The sequence below is a fragment of the Ovis canadensis genome, chromosome 1, assembly GCF_042477335.2.
Source record: "Ovis canadensis isolate MfBH-ARS-UI-01 breed Bighorn chromosome 1, ARS-UI_OviCan_v2, whole genome shotgun sequence".
NCBI lineage: Eukaryota > Metazoa > Chordata > Mammalia > Artiodactyla > Bovidae > Ovis > Ovis canadensis.
Genome location: NC_091245.1, coordinates 111797491 through 111818542, shown reverse-complemented (window position 1 = coordinate 111818542; position 21052 = coordinate 111797491). Strand labels below are relative to the sequence as shown.

The following is a 21052-nucleotide window of genomic DNA, read 5'->3' as shown; positions in this document are numbered from 1 at the left end:
ATGCATGACTACTGGAAAAATCATAGCTTTGATTAGATGGACCTTTGTCGGCAAAGTAATGTCTCTGCTTTTTAATATGCTGTCTAGGTTGGTCATAGCTTTTCTTCCAAGGAGCAAGCATCTTTTAATTTCATGGCTGCAGTCACCATCTGCAGTGATTTTGGAGCCCAAGAAAATAAAGTCTTCTACTGTTTCCATTGTGAATGGTGATTGCATACATGAAATTAAAAGACTCTCGCTCCTTAGTAGGAAAGCTACAACAAACCTAGACAGTGTATTAAAAAGTAGAGACATCACTTTGCCAACAAAGGTCTGTATAGTCAAAGCTATGGTTTTTCCAGTAGTCATGTATGGATGTGAGTTGGACCATAAAGAAGGTTGAGTGTTGAAGACTTCATGCTTTCAAACTGTGGTGCTGTAGAGGACTCTTGAGAGTCCCCTGGACAGCAAGGAGATGAAACCAGTCATTCCTAAAGGAAATCAATCCTGAATATTCATTGGAAGGACTGATGCTGAAGTCAAAGCTCCAATACTTTGGCCACCTGATGTGAAGAGCCAACTCGTTGGAAAAGACCCTGATGTTAGGAAAGATTGAAGGCAAAAGGAGAGGGGAGTGGCAGAGGATGAGATGGCTAGATAGCGTCACTGACTCAATGGACAGGAGTTTGAATACATTCCAGGAGTCAGCGGAGGACAGAGGAGCCTGGAGTGCTGCAGTCCACGGTGCCGCAGAGTCAAGACACAACTCAACGACTGAGCCACACAAGAGGAACCGCCTAGTTACAGAAATTCTGGGACGAACACTTCGGTAGTGTGATTAAGCATCCCGTAACTTATGTCTTATAAGTGTGAGGTTGTGGATATCTCATTTACTGAAAGGAAGTGGTATATCTTAAATAATGGATCCATTCGTGACTGCGGAGTGGGGGGGGCGGTGGGCAGGGGGAAGGCTCAGTCCCTCTCTTGGCTTTCTCCTCTGTGGTCTGAATTATCCAGCTAGTAGGCACCCTGCTACTAATGGAAATTGTTCAGCCTTATGGGGCCTGAACACTAAAGTGCCCCTTGGCATCCTGTGGTGAGCATTGTCAATGTCTCTGCTATTTCTAGGTGGCACCCCTGACTGTGAAGTGTTGTCTGCTCTGAGCCTCCTCATGCCTCCCGACCCAAAGGTTCCCTGTCCTGTGTCCACTGGCCTTTCCCAGCAGGAGCCCCTCATACTGCTGCCCACTTGTGGACTCTCCTCCCCAAACAGGTTTCTCATCTCTGCTGCGCTCTGTGCTCTGAGGAAGCCCCTGCCCTACTACGGATGAGATAAAGGAAGAGATGAGGCCAAAGTTGGAAGGAGTGAGTCGGAAAGGAGTCACTGAAAATAAGAAAGATAGAATTTGCTAAAGTGAGGAATGGGGTGGGGGGAGGTCCTCAAAGGATGGCGGTTCCCCAAATTGGGAAACACTGGACATTGCAACCCTGGCAAATTTTTCATACCAACGTGTGCTCATAATGACGAGTTTATGTTTCAACCACGCAAATTCACTCTAGTATTACCTTGAGACAAACTTTGGAGTCCAACATACGTGGATTCAGACTCCAAATCTAACACTTTCTGCTCTGTTACCATAGGTGAGCTGCCGAACCTCTCCGTTTTCCCATCTCAAGTAATATGTGTATCTTGCATAGCGAACACTCACACATATGAATTTCCTATGCCTGTACTATTGATTCCATATTGGTCTCCTAGTGACTGTTTTGAGACTTCTCTTTTGTAACAAGACAAAAATTAAAAACTGACCATGCAAAAAGCAATATACATAATAGATATCTCTATAATTGTATAAAACATAGAAAGAACAAAACTTTTATTTAAATCACTATTTTAAAATGGAAAACTTAACAATGCCATTCAGGTTATCTGCGCATTTTCTACAGTCTCCACACATCTGCTCTTCTAGAACATCTAAGTGCTTCTAACTGTCCTGTCCTGCCACACCTTGAGTTTCCGTGAATGACTTTTCTGAATTACACAGACGTGAAGACCTTTTGTAAGGAACTTCTCCAGAGACGTCTTCACCACTAGGTATCTCTTTCTGCTTCTGCCCTTTGATTCTTCCGCCCCCTACTCCTCAGAGGAGTACTCTAAGCGTCAAGCTAGCGAGTTTGGGTTGTGACCTGTTAGCAAGGGCCACCAGTTTGGGGTTTTGATCCAAGGACACAAGGAGTGACATGGTGAATACAGGCTGCCTCTTCCTTTGAGACTGGAGGGAAAGGTGAAGAGCGGGTCAAGGTCCTGGGCTGCTAGGGATCGTCCTGACCCTAAAAGTGGCCATGGAATGAAAAAGAATATCCTAGAGAAACAGGCCAAAGGGAGACATGACAGAATTTAGTTGACGTGCCGATGGATGGAGCACAGGGTAAGGGTGAGAATGAAGATGACTTCTAACTTTTTAATCTGATTGACTGGGAGAAACACAGAGTAAGCCATGAGAAGTCATGAGGAGTGTCACACTTGGGGTGGAAGATGATGTGTTCAATTTGGTGCCTGTCCAGTTAAGAGTGGAAATCCCCAGCAAGGAACTGGAATTGTGGAGGTAACCCTTCAGCCTAAGACTGAAGACAGAGATCTGGGTATAACTCAGGAAACATTTAAGCCATGTACGCCATGAAAGCTCCAGCAGCAGGACAGGGAAAGAGAACATAAGATTAAACCTTGAGTGTCTGAGGAGGAAACTGTAGGTTGGGATGTAGGGGCAGTGGAAGAAGATGAGACTGGAGTGGTCCAGGTCACCAGAGGCCTTCTGTTCCATGGTTATGAATTTGGACTTGATTTGTAGACAATGGGCAGTCATTGAAAACTTAAATTGGGAAGTGAAACAGTCAGATTTGTGTTTCAGAGGCACTGGTGTTTCTTTTTAAAAGAAAGACTTCATGATTCGAAGGATTATTAGAGTGGAGAGTGACTAAAGGTAGGTGTTGGAAGGCTGCTGCAGTCATCCTGTGAGAGGTGATGGGGTCCTGGACCACTGGCAGGATGATGCGCTAGGGAGGAAGGGAGCGGGATTTAGGGGATTTAGAAAGTAGATGCAGTGCTTAGATAAGGGAGGTGAAGAAAGAGTCTAGGATTGCTGCCAGGTTTCATCTTGAGTCACCTTTTTGTTCAGGAAAAGCCTAGAATTGTTGCCAGCTTCCCTCCTGACCCACCTTTTTGCTCAGGAGGAGTCTAGGATTGCTGCCAGATTCCCTCTTGAATCACCATTCTGCTCACGTCCAGATCAACCTCCCTAAAATTCTGCTCTAGCTTTGTCTCCCCCCTGCTCAAGACACCTTCATAGCTCTCCATCGCCTTCAGAGCTGACCGTGAATGGGCACAGCTCTATATTTGGTCCAGGTCTTCCCTCACCACAATCACTATACCTGTGGCGCTTACCTTCAGCCCAGTACAACCCCCTCTGCCCCCGCGCCCTGCCCCACGGGTGCTGTTTGAATGGACATTTATCCATCATAGGGCGTTTAGCAGTTGAACTAAGCTAAAATTTCAAGTTTCTTTCCTTTCCTCCCCCCAAGATGTTTATCAACTCAATATGATAATACAGTTTACTGATTAGTAGTTAAATATCTCGGAGAAGGCAATGGCACCCCACTGCAGTACTCTTGCCTGGAAAGTCCCATGGACGGAGGAGCCTGGTAGGCTGCAGTCCATGGGGTCGCTAAGAATCGGCACGACTGAGCGACTTCACTTTCACTTTTCACTTTCATGCATTGGAGAAGGCAATGGCACCCCACTCCAGTATTCTTGCCTGGAGAATCCCAGAGACAGAGGAGCCTAGTGGGCTTCCGTCTATGGGGTCACACAGAGTCGGACACGACTGAAGCGACTTAGCAGCAGTAGCAGTAGCAGTTAAATATCTATGATGTATAGAAACAGGGAAGTAAATGTTTTCTTTCTTAATACATGCTTAGAATGGTAGATTGTGGAGAAAAACCTCTCAAAACATGGATTCAGATAATCAAGTAAGTCCCTTGTGATGATAAGGTTGAGAACCACCGCTCTATATTCCAGTCCAATGGACCACTTTGCTGCTGTTTCTTTCCCAAGCCTACTGGCATTTTCCTGTCCTCCCAGAACTGTTGAATGCAGTTGTCTCTGCCTTAAATTCCCTCCCCATCATCTCCCAGTACCTGAATCCTCTGCATTCTTTAGGGTCCTTATCGGAAGTCTGTCCTCCCACCTAAGACCTAAGTAGAGTGCTCTTTCCCTTTCTGCAGCTTCTAGCACCTCCCAGGCACTAGGGCTGCGTGTTCTGCCCTCTCTCAAACCAAGCCACTGCAGGTGGGAATGATGTCTGCGCAGTTCGCAGGACCTCACTCAGAGCTTAGAAAACGGCAAACAGCGTGGAAATGGTGCCGAGGGATATAACCCCGGAGCCCCCGGAGCCCGCCCCTTCGGCGCTGCCTGTCGGGCCACTGGGCGGGTGCTGAATTCATTTCCACCTCATTAACTCGGCCCCAGGCCCGCCCCCGCCAGCTCCCGCTTCCATTCCCCATCCCTGACACGACCGCCTCCTTTTTCTTCCTTCTCTTTTCCTCTGTCACCTTGCCAGCTCGGCTTCTATCGCTTCGCCTATCGTGTCTCCCTCTCTTTCTCCTGAGTCTGTCTGGGTCTCTGTCTTTGGATGTTGCTCTCTGCCCCGTTCCTGCAGCTGTCTGGGGCTCCGCTTCGTTGCTCCACACGCCCCGCCCCCTGCCCAGGCCCCTCCAATCCCGGCGGCTCGGGCCTGGCGCTCCACGTTCCCATTGGCCTGTCCGGAGCCCCCCGCCCCCGCCCGCCCGGCCCCTCCAGGTCCCTCCATTCACGCAAAGTTTGGCTCTGCGCTGCGGAGGGAGGGGGCGGCCCGGCCCGGCCCAGCTCTGCCCCCGGCCGGCCCGACCCCAGCCCCGGCCCCTGGACCAGCCCTTATCTGATCCCAGCTCCGGGTTTAAGAGTCCTGGCCCTGCCGGTCGCACAGCTCCGTTCCTCACGCCTGCCCGCCCCATCCGTCCGTCTGTCCCGCTGCCCATCCGAGGGGCCACTCCACCCTGGACCCAAGGTAAGACCCTGGCCCTAATGAAAGAGTGCTGCCGCCTAGGCCGGGGTCCTGTTTACCTCACTCTTCAGAGATACCGGGGCCCCCAGTCCCTGGGTCCCTACCCTGACTGGCCTCAGTGGTACGGTCCTATTCCTTAGCCTTCCACCTTGGGCGTCTGGGAAGGGCTCTCCAAGAAGGGAAATTTACCTAAGCTGGTCACCTCAGCGCTTTCAGCCCAGGAAGGGGCTTTCCCAATACCCCTTCCTATTGGGCAGACCTGCAGTTGCATCACAGCTTTCCAACTAATGCAGTAACTACCGCAGATAACCATGCACGCCCCACAGGCACTCCAGACAGCGCCCCCTTTTCCCAGGATCATCAGGTTACTCCCACTCCCATGCCCAGCCCCTTTCCCCCTCCCCATGCTGTGACACATAGTGACACCCACACATAATTCACACAGGGGAAGAAAGCTGTATGTGTAACTACTGCTCGTATTATTCAGCTCAGATTAGGGAGATGTAGTAGCTTGGTATAACTGGGACCCCCCTGCCCACTTAATGTCTTCCCTCCACTCCAACTTGCCTCCCATTTCAAGACATGCCTCCCCATTAATAACCCCCTCCCCACTGCAAGGTGAGACAGTTGGGAAAGTGGGGTGGTGAAGAAGCCAATACAACTTTGGACCCCAAGGAGGCCTAGACTTAAAGCCTGGTGCTGTTGCTTATCAATACACATTCTGGCTAAAGATTTTTAGCCTGTCTGCCTTGGTTGTGGTGCTTGAATTTTTTTTCCCCACCAGGACTGCTTTAGGCATTTCTGGGTGGGAAGGAGATGGTGAGAGATTTGGTGTCCTGTGAGGAGTGACGCTTGTTTAGGAATGAGGTGGGGGGGCTTGGGGTGGCTATCAGGAAACCGGTTTGAGGAGAGACCAGCAGCTACCACTGAGTTCCATTTAGTTTCATCTTGAAACTGTCTCCCTAATCTCCAAGGATTTCTGTTCTATGTTCCTGGCATGATGGTGGGCACCATCCTGTGCTGAGGAGCAGGCTTATTAATTCCGCAGAGTATAAGCTGGGTACTAGGGACAAAGTGTAGAAGGAACCAGGTGTCCTGGTTTATAGTTAGTTCTTCAGGGAGGAGGAAATGAGGGAGGAGGGGAGGGAAGGCATCATGCCAAGGAGGGGGGCCAGGGCTGGTCCACAGAGGCAATAGGCATGGCCCAGGCAGTGCCAACTCCTTTTCACCGTCCTCCAGTCCTTTGGTGGTGGTGGCGCGGGAGGGAGAGAGGGGGTGTTGGGGGTGATCTGGGCCAGTCCAGCCTCCCAAAGCCCTTGCCAACCTAGGTCCTGAAAGGAGCTGCTGTTTTCTGAGTCATCCCCCCACCCTCCACCCTGAGCAGAGCAGCCAACTTGTCTCAGTGGATATCAAATGGCAGTGACAGGGGGAGCTGGGGGGCAGGGTTATAGTCTCATCCCTTGTGTGGTTCAATGCGAAATCCCACTGCTGCCCCCTACTCTGGGGGAAAAAATCTGTCTCCCCAACATTGCCCCACATGCAGTCTGTGGACATGTCTGCTTGTGTGGGAGGGTTAGTTGTCAGGCCCTTGGCATCTCCCACCTCGTCCCTGTGCCCCACTGGACGGCGGGTGCCCCATCTCTGCACCTGTACCTCTGTGCACACTGGTTTGGGCTAGAAGGGAAGGGCATGGCATAAGACCCAGGGGCCTCCTTCCCCAGTCCTCCCTAGGGACCAGAAAGGCCAGGACACTTGGATCTGGGTGAGCTTAAATGAAGTCCTCTGGGGCCATGCTGGGATTGATGGAATAAGGGGTTTAGGGCTCTGGGTGGGGGAGTGAGTCAGGCAGAAAGACCCACTTCTACAAAAAGGAGAAATGGCCTCTTGCACCTTTTAGTAAAATGTTTGGTTTCTGCACACAAGATGGAAGGTAGGCTGAACCCCCTGGCATTGGTGGGGAGGAAAAGAGATGTTGGGCCATAGAGCCCCTCAGGTTTCCTGCCAAGGGTTATTTAGGACAGAATGAAGAAACTTCCACTCTCAATCCCCTCCCCAGCCAGCCTAGATTCTTCTCTTGCCTGACTGGTCAGTGCTACGGTCCGGGTTGAGGCCAAGCTGTCCAGGATGGTGGTGAGGCCCTGGAAGGGGCAGAGAGAAGGGAGAGTCCAAGGCACACTGTTAAGATGAAACTGCAGAAAGATTAGAAAGATGGGAGATCTGGAATCCAACTGTTTTAGCACCCAGTGAAGGGTGGTTGGAAGGGGCACCTCTTGGGAATCAGAGCTTTCTGAGTTTATCACATCACCCCTTCTCTTCCACAGGCTGAGTTCAATGCTTTTCTCCCTTCATCCAAGCTTATTATAGGTGGTGCCTCCATTTTCATGGAGACTGTGGATCTGCGTGGTCCCTCTTCATCCCCTCCTCCCATCAGAACCTTGAAAGGGCAGAGAGAAAGGGATTATGGGAAAAACCCTCCCGTGGGTGTCAGCCAGCTGGAAGCTGGATTTGAGGTGGTGGGGAGAAGGGAGGGGTTGGCTGTGGAATGCAGGAGGGAAGTGAGAACTGAAATGGTGGCCTGGAGAAGGAGCCTGGAGAAGCATGGGCTTGAGAGGGCTTAATTAGCACTTCAGGTCCCTGAAAAGGTGTAGTATTGAAGGAGTGGATGTGGCCAATGGCAGAAGACCTGGGGAAAGGGTTGGGGCTGCAACTTGAAGGACTTAGGCTAGATTTCAGGAAGCATGTCCATAGAAGGAAAGAGATCTGAAATGGAGTTTGGAAAAGAGGGGGAGATCACCCTGTGGACTCTAGCAAAAACAAAAAAAGCTCCGAAACAAACAAAAAAAGCCCATCATTAAGGCTTGTGAGGGGAGCTGGGAAACTCAGAGAAATGCACGGATTACTATAACAGGTCAAGAGGCCTCTTCTGGAAGGAAGGTGTGACCCGCAGTGCATCCCAGGGTGCATTTCTGTTGCCTGAGAGGCAGAGGCATAGCAGTTAGGAACACAGCCTTGGAGTCGGACTTCCTGGGTTTACAATCTATCTTCTGCCGCTTCGTAGCTGCACATTCCCTCATCCTTACAATGGGGCTAAAAGCTATAGTTATGGATTAACAGAGTCAGTATTTGTAAAGGGCTTGGAATGGTGCTCAGCAAGTGAAAACTAAAAAGTGCATTGTTGGCTGTCCTGGTTCCCCCCCATACGTGACTCTTTCTGCTCCATCATCTTGCCTGGCTCCTGGGCCTGCCACAGCCCTTCCCTGGGCTTTTTCTGAGGTCTGTCCTGGGTCTCTATCTCTCCACCCTTCTAGACTTTGGAAGGGTGGGAGAATTATCAAGTTGTTTAAGATGAGCTTCCTGTCTTCATTCCAACAGTCTGGCCACAGCCAGAGCCTGGGTCTCCATGTTCCTGGCCCTTTCACTCCATAAGTTTCCACCCAGCAGATGTCTTGTGTTCAGCTCAGATATGACAAATGTACCTGAGCTGGTGAGCTTCCCTAAAAGAGTGTCTTTCCCCATTCTGGGCAACTTATTTCTTCCAGCCAAAGATGGCAGCTTCTTTCTGTCCCCACATCTCACCCTGGTCCCTCCATGGCCCTGCCTGTCCCCTCCCTGCCCATTTCCCCCCACCCGCCATAATTCCTTTCAGGTGTGTGAGCCAGCCTCTTCCCTGCCCCCTGATCAGCCTGTCCATCCCATTAGCCTGGGTGCCCATAGCAGCCTCCTTAGGACTGTCCTGACTCCCGCCTTTCTTTCTCTTTGATTCTCTCCCTTTACTTCATGGACTCAGCACTGGAATTGTCATCATGAAGCATCAGTTTTACCTTGCCCCTTTCCTACCCAGACATCTCTATCGGTTTTCAGACTAAAGTTCCCAATCACAGTCTTCAAGCTGCTTTATATAAGCCTTTCTCCTATCCCCTCCAGCACCCCCTCTTTAAGGGACCCCAATCTATTCAGACTTTGTACTGGGGGAGCATATCCCACGGCAATTCCTGAGCCACACCATTCTACCCTGGGCCCTCACACAGGCCTATGGATCTTAACCTTGCACCTCCTGCAAATCTCCATCCTCCTATTTCCCTATCTGCTCTATCATCTTGTGCCCCTTCTTGTCAGCATCCTGCCTGTCCCTTGTCCTATGTGTCTGTGACTTTGCCCAGGACAACCTGGGCAGTGGTAATATTGGAGGGGACATCCTGTCTCCTTCAATAACAGGGGCTCTTCTAGGGAGGGGCCTACACCCCTGTCGGACTGTGGACTCCCTGAAGCAAGCGCATCTTTTCCCTCCCTGAATCCCTCTACCCCAGGGCACAGAGTGCCTACTGACCAGCTTGATTCTAGGGAAAAAGTCTTTCTGGTTGCTAATTCTGGGGGAGGATCTTGACTTTTAAGGCTTTAGAAACTTAGGAGTGTCCTAGACTAGGGTGCACATTTGTGCATGCTAAGTCACTTCAGTCATGTCCAACTCTGTCAAGAATACTAGAGTGGGTTGCCATGCCCTCCTCCAGGAGATCTTCCTGACCTAGGGATCGAACCTGCATTTCTTATATCTCCTGCATTGGCAGGCAGGTTCTATCCACGAGTGCCACCTGGGAAGCCCAGACTAGGGTATACATAAGGCCCTATTATCCAATTCTCCTGGGAACTGCCAGAGACATTTATCTCCTACCAAGCTCCCCATTCTGTGGAGACAGTTTCATCCTAAGATTACAGGAAGCAGATTAAGCATTGCTGGCCCAAACACAAAAATCCACACGGGTATCCATAGAAATTTTCTCTCCTCACCAGGAAGGTCTGCCCCTGCCTGATGCTGGACTTGTCAGCGGGTATCTGGATTGTGAAAGGGGCGGAGACCAGAGTCCAGCCTGAGACAGGCCCGTGGTCTTGAGCATACTTCTGGGCGGGAGCTTGCAGGTTAGGAGACATGTGGAGATAGTTCTCAAGTAGGGGTAGGCCTGACCTTTTAGCATTATATACTCAGCTTCAGCCCTCATCCTAGTTCCAACCCCAAGACCTTTTCCCCACATCCAAATCTCCCTAGTTGATCTGCTTAAAAAAAAAGAAAGAAAGCCACAGGCAACAGCAAGAGGAGAAGGTAAGGATGTCTGAGTCTAAAACAGTGGCTCTCACACTTGTTGATCTCAGGACTCCCTTCACATCTTAAAATTTATTGAGTTTTGTTCACGTGGATTATATCTGCTGATAGGTTAGAAAGGAAAGCAAACTTAAAATATGTATTAATTCATTCAAAAATAACAATCAACCTGTTTTGGATGTCAACTTTAATGACATATTTTTAATGAAAGATAGCTATATTTAAAAACAAACAAAATTTAGTCAGTGGCACTGTCTCACTATCTCAAATCTGTGTGATATCTGGCTTAACAGAAGACAGTTGGTATCTCATATCTGCTTCTGCATTCAATATGTTACAATATCACATTGATTCTGGAAAATTCTACTGAACACCCAGGAGAAAATGAAAGTGAAAAAATAAAAAGCAAATGACATATTAGCATTATTATGAAGATAGGTTTGGAAAAGCCCTCAGTGATCTGAATATCCTGGCTGATTGCTCCCAGCTGCCCATGGTCTTCTGAATATTTTCACTAGGGAGGCTGCATGGGGTAATGATTCATCATGTGGGCTCTGGAGACAGACTACCTGCTTGAGCTTGAATCTCAGTTCTACCACTTGCTAGTTGTACAAGCCTGGGCAAATTATTAACATCTCTGGGCTTCAGTTGTCTTGTCTATAAAATGGAACTTTTAAATACTGTCTAGTTTTTAGAATTGTTGAGAATTAGATGATGTAAGGCTAGAAAAGGGCCTAACATAGTGCTGAATAATATGAGCTCTTAGTAAATCCCAGAGCCTTGTCCCTGAATCCCCCGCCCATGGGCCCAGAAGGCAGGGTGATGCAGAATTGGCCTTTCCCATGTTGCAGATGTGGGCTTCTTGAACCAGACAGAAAAAGTGATTTGTGCGAGGTCCTAGAAAAAGTTAATAGGGTTGTTGGGCCTGAACCCAGGAGTCCATATTCTTAGTCCTGCACGCTCCCCATCAGACTGTTTCAGTGGAGGGAAAAAACTCAAGATGCTCAGAGAGGGGAACAGACCTTACCTTTCCCCCAGCAATCCCAAGTGTGCCATCCATGGCTAAGGGCAGAGCAGAAGGTGGGTAGCAGGGAGGACCTCCTGACATCAACAGCAACTGCAAAAGGAGAAAGCAAGCCAGGAGAAGACATTCCTCAGCTCAGGTTTTCCACTGTTCCTTGCGGGAAGCACTTCTGTAAAGTGGGCCCAACCCTCTCTCCTGTGGGTTCCTGACCCAGGGCAGAGGATGTCTGTAACCAGCAACACTGCTTCTCCGTGGTCCCTTTCCTGTCCCTTCCCTGCTGTCTGCCTGCAGCCCTTTCTCAAGCATCACTCCCTCTCAGTCTCCCAGCCCTGGGGTGCCTTTCCGCGTTGCTCCAACCCTGCCCTTTGTCCTGTGGTGCCACAGGCAGTGCACCTTGGGAAGGCAGGGGTGGTCCTGAAGGTGCTAGTTGAGGTGGAGGAGGGATGGGGGTGGGGGTCCCTGGCCAGGAGGAGAAGCCTCTTCCCACAGCCTGGGGAAGGGGATGAGGCAGATGGGGGAGACACACAAACATATGGTGGGGGTGGGCAGGGGTTGAGGGGAGCTAGTTCCGGCTCTTCGTCTATCAGCCAAATCCCCCTGGGCTGAGCCGCAGGCACTACCTTGTCTGAAGCCTAAACACCCCGAACTCCAGGCACACACCCTGAGCAGAAGGATTCTGGACGGTCAGGACCCACATGCAGCCTGGCGACTCTGAGACATGGCAGGCTGAGGTTTGAGACCTTGCTCCCTATTGCTTGGTTTTGCCTCTCCCACCCACACAGTTCCCTTGAATAGATGGGAAAACTGAGGCCAAAAAGTGGGTGGGCTCAGACAGCCCACGTGCTTCTTCAGGAGTCCAGCCTGGGAGGAAGGAGCCTGGTCTCCCACAGCACTGCCCCTCCTCCTCCCAGTCCCCCTGGCTTTTTCCACTTGGAGAGCCCTGACAAGTGGCATGTTTGGGGGCCCTGGTCTAGTCTCCTTCCCTGTCTCCTGGGCAGTGCCCCCAGGGGAGCCCTTGGGGGCTAAGATCTCTACAGCCTCAGCCCTGCCCCATCCCCTGCCTCCACCCACGAGGCTGGCAGCAGCGCCCCTCCTCCCCCTGCCTCCCCTGGGCTGTGGGACAGGGAGAGGGCCGAGGGGCTGGCCCTGCATACTAATGTCCTGCCCATTGTCAAAGCCCCTTTGTGCCCGGGAGCTCCATTGAGGCGGCTCCGGGGCGGGCACAATGGGGGCTCTGTCCCCGAGTTCCCCCAAACAGTCACCTGCTTTCAGAGCCTCCCCCCACCACCCCCACCCACCCCAGTGTCCAGAGGGCCCAGTGAGGGCGGGGGAATGAGCCCAAGGCCAGGGGGACGGGCAGGAGGCGACCCCCCCTTCTCTGGGCAGGCTGGGGAGATGGGCACCCGGCAGGGAGTGGCCCCGGCTCCCAGTGGGGCGGGGCCGGGCAGTCTGTGGACCGACTTGGAATTCAGGTTCCATGAGGCCGGCCAGGGGAAGGGGCACGCAGCCTGCCCACTCCTTGGCTCCACAGGCTCAGCCACCGCGGCCGGTGGCTGCCCGCCTCTCCTCCCCCTCCCACCACAAGGCTCATATATGCAGAGACACACAGGCGCACGCTCTTGTATGCGGCCCCACACACGCTCTCGTCCGCACGTCTGAGCGGAGGAGGCGCCTGGACCCAGCAGGCCAACTCAGGCGCACCGACCCACCCCTCACTTGCATATATGCACCTGCACACCTGCCCTCCACCCCCTTTGCGCCCCTTCCACCAGCCTCGGGCAGCTCAGCGCCGGTGCCCCCGCCCCCCACCATGCCCTCGCTGCCCCCTGCTGCTCCAACACAGGTTATAACAAGTTTGCACTTGTGACTTCAAGAATGTAGCCCTGAGGCGGGAAATGTCCCACTGCTCCAGACCGCTCCTGCTTACCTGTTAACCACAGACACCGCCTCCGCTGAACTCTGACCAGGCTCCCCCTCGCCGCCCCCCCCCCCTCCGCCCCGTCTCACCGCCCACAGAGAGGTGTTGTGGGCCCAGGACCCCCGGCCCCAGGGCTCAGCCAGATACTGAATGGAGAGTGTGGGGAAGATGAACCCCAAGCCACCCCAGCCCAGCCCCAGGGCGACCACCTCTGCACCCGCCCAGTGCACTCCGGGTCACAGCCTCTTACAACCCTGTGAGGTAGACGGCAGCGTTACTATGTTCCCATTTTACGGGAAGGCTCTGACCAGCTGACATGATATATCCAGTTGGCAAGACTGGACTCTATTCTGGAATGGGGGTTTCTCGCTGCTTGATGTTTTTCTGTTGGTTTTTTTTTCGGTGGGCGGCCGGGGGTGTTGATCACTGTCTGCCTAGGGGCTTTCTGGTTGGCTTGGTGGTAAAGAATCCACCTGCAATGCAGGAGACCCAGGAGACTCGGGTTCGATCCCTGCGGCAGGAAGATTCCCTGGAGGAGGGCATGGCAACCCACTCCAGTATTCTTGCTTGGAAAATCCCATGGACTGAGGAGTCTGGCAGGCTACAGTCCATAGGGTCGCAGAGTTGGAAATGACTGAAGGGGCTGAGTACACACACACACACACACACACACACACACACACACACACACACACGCAGTCTCTGCCTCTTGACTTCCTCAGATGACCTACTCCATGTGGAATTTTATCAGAGCTATCTTTTGCCCATCTTTGTTGGGAAGAGTCAGGGCATATTGGGATGGGTGGTAGAGGGGGGAAAAAAGCCTGAATGGGATTCTCAGTCTAGAAAGAACTTTGAAAGGTCACCTTGACCTCTGACTGCCTCTGGGCAGAGTGAGTCTACCTCCTTTCATTTCCTGCCTTCCCATGAGCCCCACTCCCTGCTGCTGACGGGATCACTGGAGAGAGAAGCCACATGGCCTTCCGGGCTAGGGTTTAGGGATTGAGATCTGTATTGATTTTAAGTCCATGACACCTGATTCTGACCTTCCCTGTTAATATCCTATGTCTGTATAAGGATCTATGGGCTTTCCTGGTAGCTCAGCTGGTAGAGAATCTGCCTGCAATGCAGGAGACCCCGGTTTGATTCCTGGGTCAGGAAAATCCCCTGGAGAAGGGATTGTCTACCCACTCCAGTATTCATGGGCTTCCGTGGTGGCTCAGACCTGGGACCATACCCAGGTCTCCTGCATTGCTGGCGAAATCTTTACCAGTAGGCCCCTTCTATTGCTTACGCCACTGCTCCTCTTGGATGCTCCCCGGCTCGCTACCAGATTCAGCTTCAGCTGCATGATTCATCCCTCTTCCTCCATGCATGAACCCTCTGCCCCAGTCTTTATTATTCTCTGGTTCTTCCGTCTCCAAGTGCCCCTTCCAGTGCTCCCCGTTGGAGAAGGGGGCCTGGCCAAAATCTTCAGCCCCTCCAGCAGCACTCTGGCTCAGAGGAGGGATAGGGGGAAGCCACCTCTGAATCTAGTTCTGCATGTAGTCAGTATCTTCATGCCACCCTGCCCCCAAACTTCTACTCAAACAAGGACTGTGGATGAGGAATAAGTGGACAGCTGGGGAAGGACGGAGAGATTCCCTCCCAGGGCGACAGGAGGCCTTCCCTGGGTTTCTCTGTATGAGGGTCAGGGATTGTTTCTCATGCGTGAAACCTGAGAAGGAAAGGGAGTGACGAGGACACGGGTTAGGGAAGGTGGATCAGTGTCCTGAATACACATCAGAAGCACAGGGTACCTATGGGTTTCCATCTCCATCAAGGGTAAAAATAAGAGGAAATCACTTAGGCAGCAGCACGTCAATTTTGTCTTAATGGGAAGCACTTCCTGGGTGTAAGGGATTACCAGGCAAAGGGGAAGGATGGAGAGAGGTGGGCAACCCACTCCCCTTGAGGAGAAAGAGAGGCCTGGTTAAGTCTCCTATTGAACAGAGGTGGCGGGGTGGGGCGGGGGGGGGTCATCTAGGAGACAGTTCCAAAGGGGCTCAGAGCCCCTGTGGGCCGCGTGATTTCCAGCTGTCTCAGAGAAACTCTCTTGATCAGCTTCACAAACCCCACAGAGAGTGTCATTGTATCTGCCCTCTCCTAATGGGCCCCCTATCTGCTGTTCCTTCCAGCTCCTCTGGGTCTATCTCTGGCCCAGCTGCTGTTGTGGGAGGGCGGGTTAGGGTTTGGGTTAGATTCCTGAGGCCTGCTGATGGGCGGGGCACACTGCACACCCTGGGCTGGGGCTGTAGTTGGAGGGGAAGACCTCAGTGGCGAATGCTCTCAGGTTGGCCCTTCAGCACCCGAGGATCAAGACAGGATCTTGTAGGAAGAGAGAGGCTGGGATGAAGAAGCAAGCCAGGGTCATTCTGATTCTGTGCTACAAGCCAGCTCTGTGACTGTGGGAAAGTTACTCAGCTTTTTTGGGACTTGGCTTCCCCTTCGGTGGGATGAGGGGATTGGACAAGATGACCATGGGGGCCTCCCAGTGCCGACGCGCCATGACGATAGGGCGGTCAGAGGAAAAGCACCGACCTCGGTTTCAGCGGGCCTGGGTTCACCTTGCAGTCACCTCCTCCTCACTAGTGGTCCTCCTGGGCGAGGGTGGTTCCCCCCTTTCATATGAGGGCAATGGCATCACCTAGCTCCCAGGGAGGATATAGGATGATGCAGTGTGCAAACACGCAGCACTCGGCCTGGCTCATTGTAAGAACTGGGGCAGGGAAGTCCACGGTACACGGGGACACGGAGGAGGGGCAGCAGCTCACGACGAGGCTGTGGGCATCCAGAAGGGCTTCCCAGAGAAACTGACATCCACACTGAGGCTTGAAGGAGGGGTAGAGATCGACCTAGGAGAGTGGGGAGAGGAAGGGAGCTTCACAGAAGAGGCCCCGCTGTTTGCCGAGAACTGTTGGTGAGAGAAAGCGTGGCCCGTTCAGGCGCTGGGAGCAGCTTAGTGTGGCTGGAAGACGGAGGCCGTGTGTGAGGGGCACGTGGAGGGCCGAGAACATTGATGCTGGAGAGGGCAGCGGAGGGCAGCTTATTGCACAGTCTGTGCTGCCTGTAACCCTAGGAGCTTGAGAGCTGGGCGCCTCCACTTCTACCGCATCTTCCTTTTCCTACTTTTCTTTTCCCCAAGCTCAGTCCCCTTGCCTTTGGTCATATGGGTACAGGGAAGCACTGAGCTCCCCAAGAGGACCTGGGTGGTCCCGGGAGGAGCTCTGGGCCCCAGTCGTCTGACTTGGGCCCAGTCTGGGGTCCAGGTCTGGAGTTTTCTGCCTCTCCCCTTTCCCACCATTAAAGAAAGATCTGCTTTCTGCTGAAGACTCGATTTCTGGCATTGAGGCTCCCTGTGTACCCACTGTGGACCCTGGCTGCCGCACTGCCCCCTCATGATATAGAGGCGTGAGAGTGTTGGTGGAGGTGGGCTGAGGGCAGTGTGGAGTGAGCACGGAGGGAAACCAGAGGAAGACAGGTCTTCAGCCTGGAGTAAAGGCTGATGGGGAGACCGAGTCAGCGCCCTCCGCTGTTCAAAGACTGGCACTGTCATGGGAAACTCGGAGGAAAGGCTTCCCAAGGATGAAGCAGGTCACACGCCAGAAAGGGGGCCTGAGGGAGGGAAAAGAGACGTACAATATCAATCCTATGGGTTCTTTTAAAGCCAAAAACTACTTAGCGAAAGCTCTGTACTAGGCACTGAGGAGGTTACAAAGATGAACACTGCACTGGTCAGGAAGCAGTTCAGAAATGATTCTCCTGGGGTTTTCTCGATGGTCTAGTGGCTCAGACTCCACGCTCCCAGTGCAGGGAGGCCCGGGTTCCATCCTTTGTCTGGAACTAGATCCCACATGCTGCAGCTAAGACCCAGAGCTTCCAAATAAATAAATAATTTAGGATAAAAGAAACGATCCTCCTGCTTGGGAAGGGTTGCATGATCCTTCCTGGAAGAAGTGGAACAGATAAAAGGCCCCCTCTGGCAGCTTCTGAGGGTGCTTCCACACTGGGGGTAACGCTCATGCCTCCTCCGCTGCCTACGTTGCCTCTTGGAGCCTCCACCGACTAGCCACACAATGTCTAAGGTCCCAGACAAGAAAGGGGATAGAGAAGGAGCCCCTCAGCCAGGAGGTAGTCAGCCTCCCTTTTCTCTCTCAGGTGGGAAGTCACACTGGCCCCAGGACCCTAAGGAGCCAGTCCCATCAACCTGGCCTCTGGTCTCCCAGGTTCTGGTGGCAGACCTGGTGATAGCTCAATGGCTCCCTGGCCTCCACCCCAGAAACCTTATCTCCTGGGGCCTGGCATCCTGGGCTCCGTACAGTTTTAAACAAAATTTGTTTGATCATTGCTTAGTGATTTATTCTTTTAAGGCTCCATCAGGAGGGGGAATGGAAGACCATTTCCGCCCTGACACCTTGGGTAAGCAAGGCATTTTCGTCCTTTGGACCCGCACATCAGTGCCTTGTTTCCTGAGGTGCTCCACGGTTAATGGGGGTACCTTCCAGGCCTCAGTCACCCCCTGGCCAATCACAAGGATCTGCATACCCTTCTTGACAACTTCCTGCTCATCTGTAGCCTGCACACCAGGAGAATTCTCAGTTCCTATCAAGACTTCCCCCGGCCACACTTTGTAGTCCTTATAGGTTTTGGTAGAGCCCGGTATTTCATTTGCCCCTGCGAGAAGGTAGCAATTTCAGGTGAAGACATAAGGAACTTAACTGAAATCCAGTGTGCTCTCTTCAGAGATGCATTTTGAAACAGCTCTGTGCTTTACCCCTCATCCTGGGCTTTGAACAGCCTGCCAGTTGCCTGGAGCCATCAAGGTGGGGGGTGGGGGGAGCAGGAGGGCAAAGGGCTGCAGGGCATGATGGAGGAACTGGATTCTATTGGGCATCCCTCACTGAACACCTTTCCTACCGTTTGGTAGGGTGAATGGTTTGGAGGGAGCTTCGCCTTGGGAATTATAGGGAAGTAGCATGAAGGAGGTGGGCTGAAAGCCTCCCAATTCCAGGGCTACAGTAAGTCTTACTTCATGAAGCACTGTTACCCTGGAGAAAGGAAAAATAAGACGGGGAGCTGGAGCACCGTCAAGCCCGAGGAGGTGTGCAGAGGCACCATGAGTAAAGATCCACTGGGCTTGGAGAACAGAGGGTGCAGCTTTGCCATTATATAAACATTAGCAAGTTACGTTACCTCTCGGAGCCTTGGTTTCTCTAATTTGGTAGATATTTTTCTTTCATCTGCAAAGTAGGCTAATAATAATACCTTATATTTACATAAGGGCCATAGAGATTTCTCAAACGTTAACTTCTGTAATCCCAACCACACAATGGAAGGTTTTATTGCCTCCTTAGGTGAGGAAATGGAGCCCTAGAGAGATGAAAAGATTGATTGGAGTTCCCGTGCCTGGTAAATGGCACAGACCAGGATGGCAAATAGTGGAAAAGAAGAATAGATAGGGACCTCTGGCTGTGACTCAGACCTGCCAAGATAATAAACAGGTTTCCTGTGTAAGGCTAACTGCATTGGAAAATGGCTCTCTGTATCACCATGTTGAGAAAGATTCAGGCTCAGTAAGAAAAAAAAAAGGACTGTGATGAACTGGTGATATCTTTGAAGGGCGGGAGGTGGAGTAAGTGGTGGCCCACCTGCAGTATGGTTGGCATCCCCAGCCAGGAGTCAGACCAGGACTTCATGTCTAAGTCCTTTCCCTATACTAATCAATTAGGTTAGGTTCAAAGGCACCTGCTTAAAAGAGAACTAAGATATAGCCTCTGCCTTCAAAGAGCTCACCATCTCTCAAGGACAGAGGAGTGCTAAACTGATGACGTGGTAAAACGTCCAGGAATGTAGAGGGCATCTAGAGGGCATTCTAGGTGGAGGGGCCTGCTTGATAAAGCTTGGGGACCATGCAGGTGGGGGTGCAGGCTGCATTTGAAGAGCCAATGGCAGTTCTGTATGGCTAGAATATGAGGCCCGAAGGGGAAAAGAACCAGAGGGAGAGGCTGTGAAAATCAGGGTGGCATCAGATGGGGAAGGATTCAGAATGCTATGTCTAGATGTTTGGGTTTTATTGCAGAAGCTCTGGAACTCCTTGAGGATGGAAAGCCAGAGTGATGGGATGTAACTGTGTTGTTGAAAGGCGCTGCTTCGGCTGAGGAGGTGGAGGTGAGGGAGGCGAGGATGGGGGCGGGGAAACAGAAGATCACTGCAGTGTTTCAGGTGAAAGAGAACTTGGGCAGCCTCAAAGGAGACAGAGAGAAGCCCACAAAGGCAGAATTGATAAGACCTAGTGAGCCGCTGGATGAGGGGCAAGAGAGAAACGGAGGGTGACTCTAAGGTTGCAGCTTGGGTGCTGAATGGGGGGGGGGGTGATTCTGCGTACAAGAGGGGAAGCACAGAAGACTCCCTTTGAGGATAGTGCGTGAGTCTGAACATGGTAAAACTGTTACCTCCAGTTAGAGGGAGCCTGTAAGGGTTGGACCTAGGGGGCAGAGGTGAGGGGAGATCGTGGGAGTGGCTGAAACAGCTGAGGAAGTGAGAGCAGAGAGGTTAGAGATGAGAGCCAAGGAGGATCCCTGAGAATCATCAGTAATTCAGCGTCAGCGAGAGGCCACAGCAAGAGAGACGGGCCAAATGTAAAGAGACAGGGAGATGGGATTTCCCTGGTGGTCCAGTGGTTAAGACTCTGCGCTTCCAATGCAGGGCATGTAGGTTTAATCCCTGGTCGGGGAACTAAGATGCCACAAGCTGTATTGTGCAGCCAAAAATTTTAAAAAAAAAAGAAAAGAGAGAGGGAGGAGAAAGCCTGGAGGAGCAACTCAGAGAGTGATGCTGAGACCCTCCACACCGTCTGTACTGGCCCACCCAGTGCTCTTGGTACATCTGTGTGCTTATCTAACTCTCCCAACACCCTGGTGAGGTAGTCATCATTAGACCCTTCTTTTTTTGCAGATAAAGGAAAAGGAAACTCAAAGAGTTTAAGTGATTTTTCCCAAATCCCAAAGCCTAGACGTGGCAGAGCTACTAAGAGCTAATCAAGGTCTCCAGATCAGTGGGTCCCCATCACATCACAGTTAAGAGTCAAAGGGCAGTCAAAGGAGAGAGTGTCCAGAACGGAGAGCCTGGTCATCAGTCTCACATGATGCAGAGAGACGGCTGGGGTCAAGGGCTGACAAAACGCCCTTGGATGTGATGACTGGAAGTTCAGACCTTGGAGAGAGCTTCTTGGAGCTCTAGCTGCCACCCAGCTGGCTGTGAGGATCAAGTGAAATTGCTTCTAACATGCTTTGCAGAACGCAGACCCTGGTAGTTTGAAGGAGACTGGTTCTCTTGTTTTTATTGTTATTAAATATTAATGGCTTGGACCACTTGAGATTGCTGACATTTAAAAAAATGGGTAATTTCGTATGCTTTAACCTAATCGTAAAAGGAGTGGGCTGGGGTGGCGGTAGGGCGGCCAGGGCACTGAATGGGGAGACTCCAGCCGCCCTGGGCACAGGCAGGCTCCTGGGGCTGGGGTGCCCTGCCCCCTGGTGGTGGGAAGGTGAGCTTCAGCACAGACCAGGGGGCAGAGTGTGGGGGGCAGGTAACCTGGTGAAGCTTGAATTCGTGGAGTCCTCTCTTCTGCCCCTCCAGCCATCTGTAATCTTGCCAGCACCCTCTATGCTAAGTGCAGCTGGGCGTGGGGGTGAACTCTCCCAGCGGGGCTCTGTCTGGAAGAATACTTCTAACTTCCAAACTAGGGTGATCCTCTCAACTAGTACCACTGGGGATCAGTTGGGTTCTATGGACAATCTCAGGAACCCAGGCCAGGTGGTGCCTGATTAAAGAGTCCAGGCAGGCTGACACATGAACACGAGGTCTTGAACCAACCTGTTGGTCATCGCCAGCCCAGC

At 52.1% G+C, this 21052-nt stretch overlaps 1 protein-coding gene across 1 annotated transcript in view; it reads left to right on the top strand.

Moving 5' to 3' along the window:
* The first annotated feature begins 4883 nt into the window (after window positions 1–4883).
* KCNJ10 (potassium inwardly rectifying channel subfamily J member 10) overlaps window positions 4884–21052 on the top strand; it is a 36173-nt gene continuing 20004 nt past the window's right edge. Inside the window, exon 1 of the mRNA XM_069577471.1 lies at window positions 4884–5081. The gene's annotated coding sequence lies outside the window, so the exon portion shown is untranslated. The remainder of the gene's footprint in view (window positions 5082–21052) is intronic.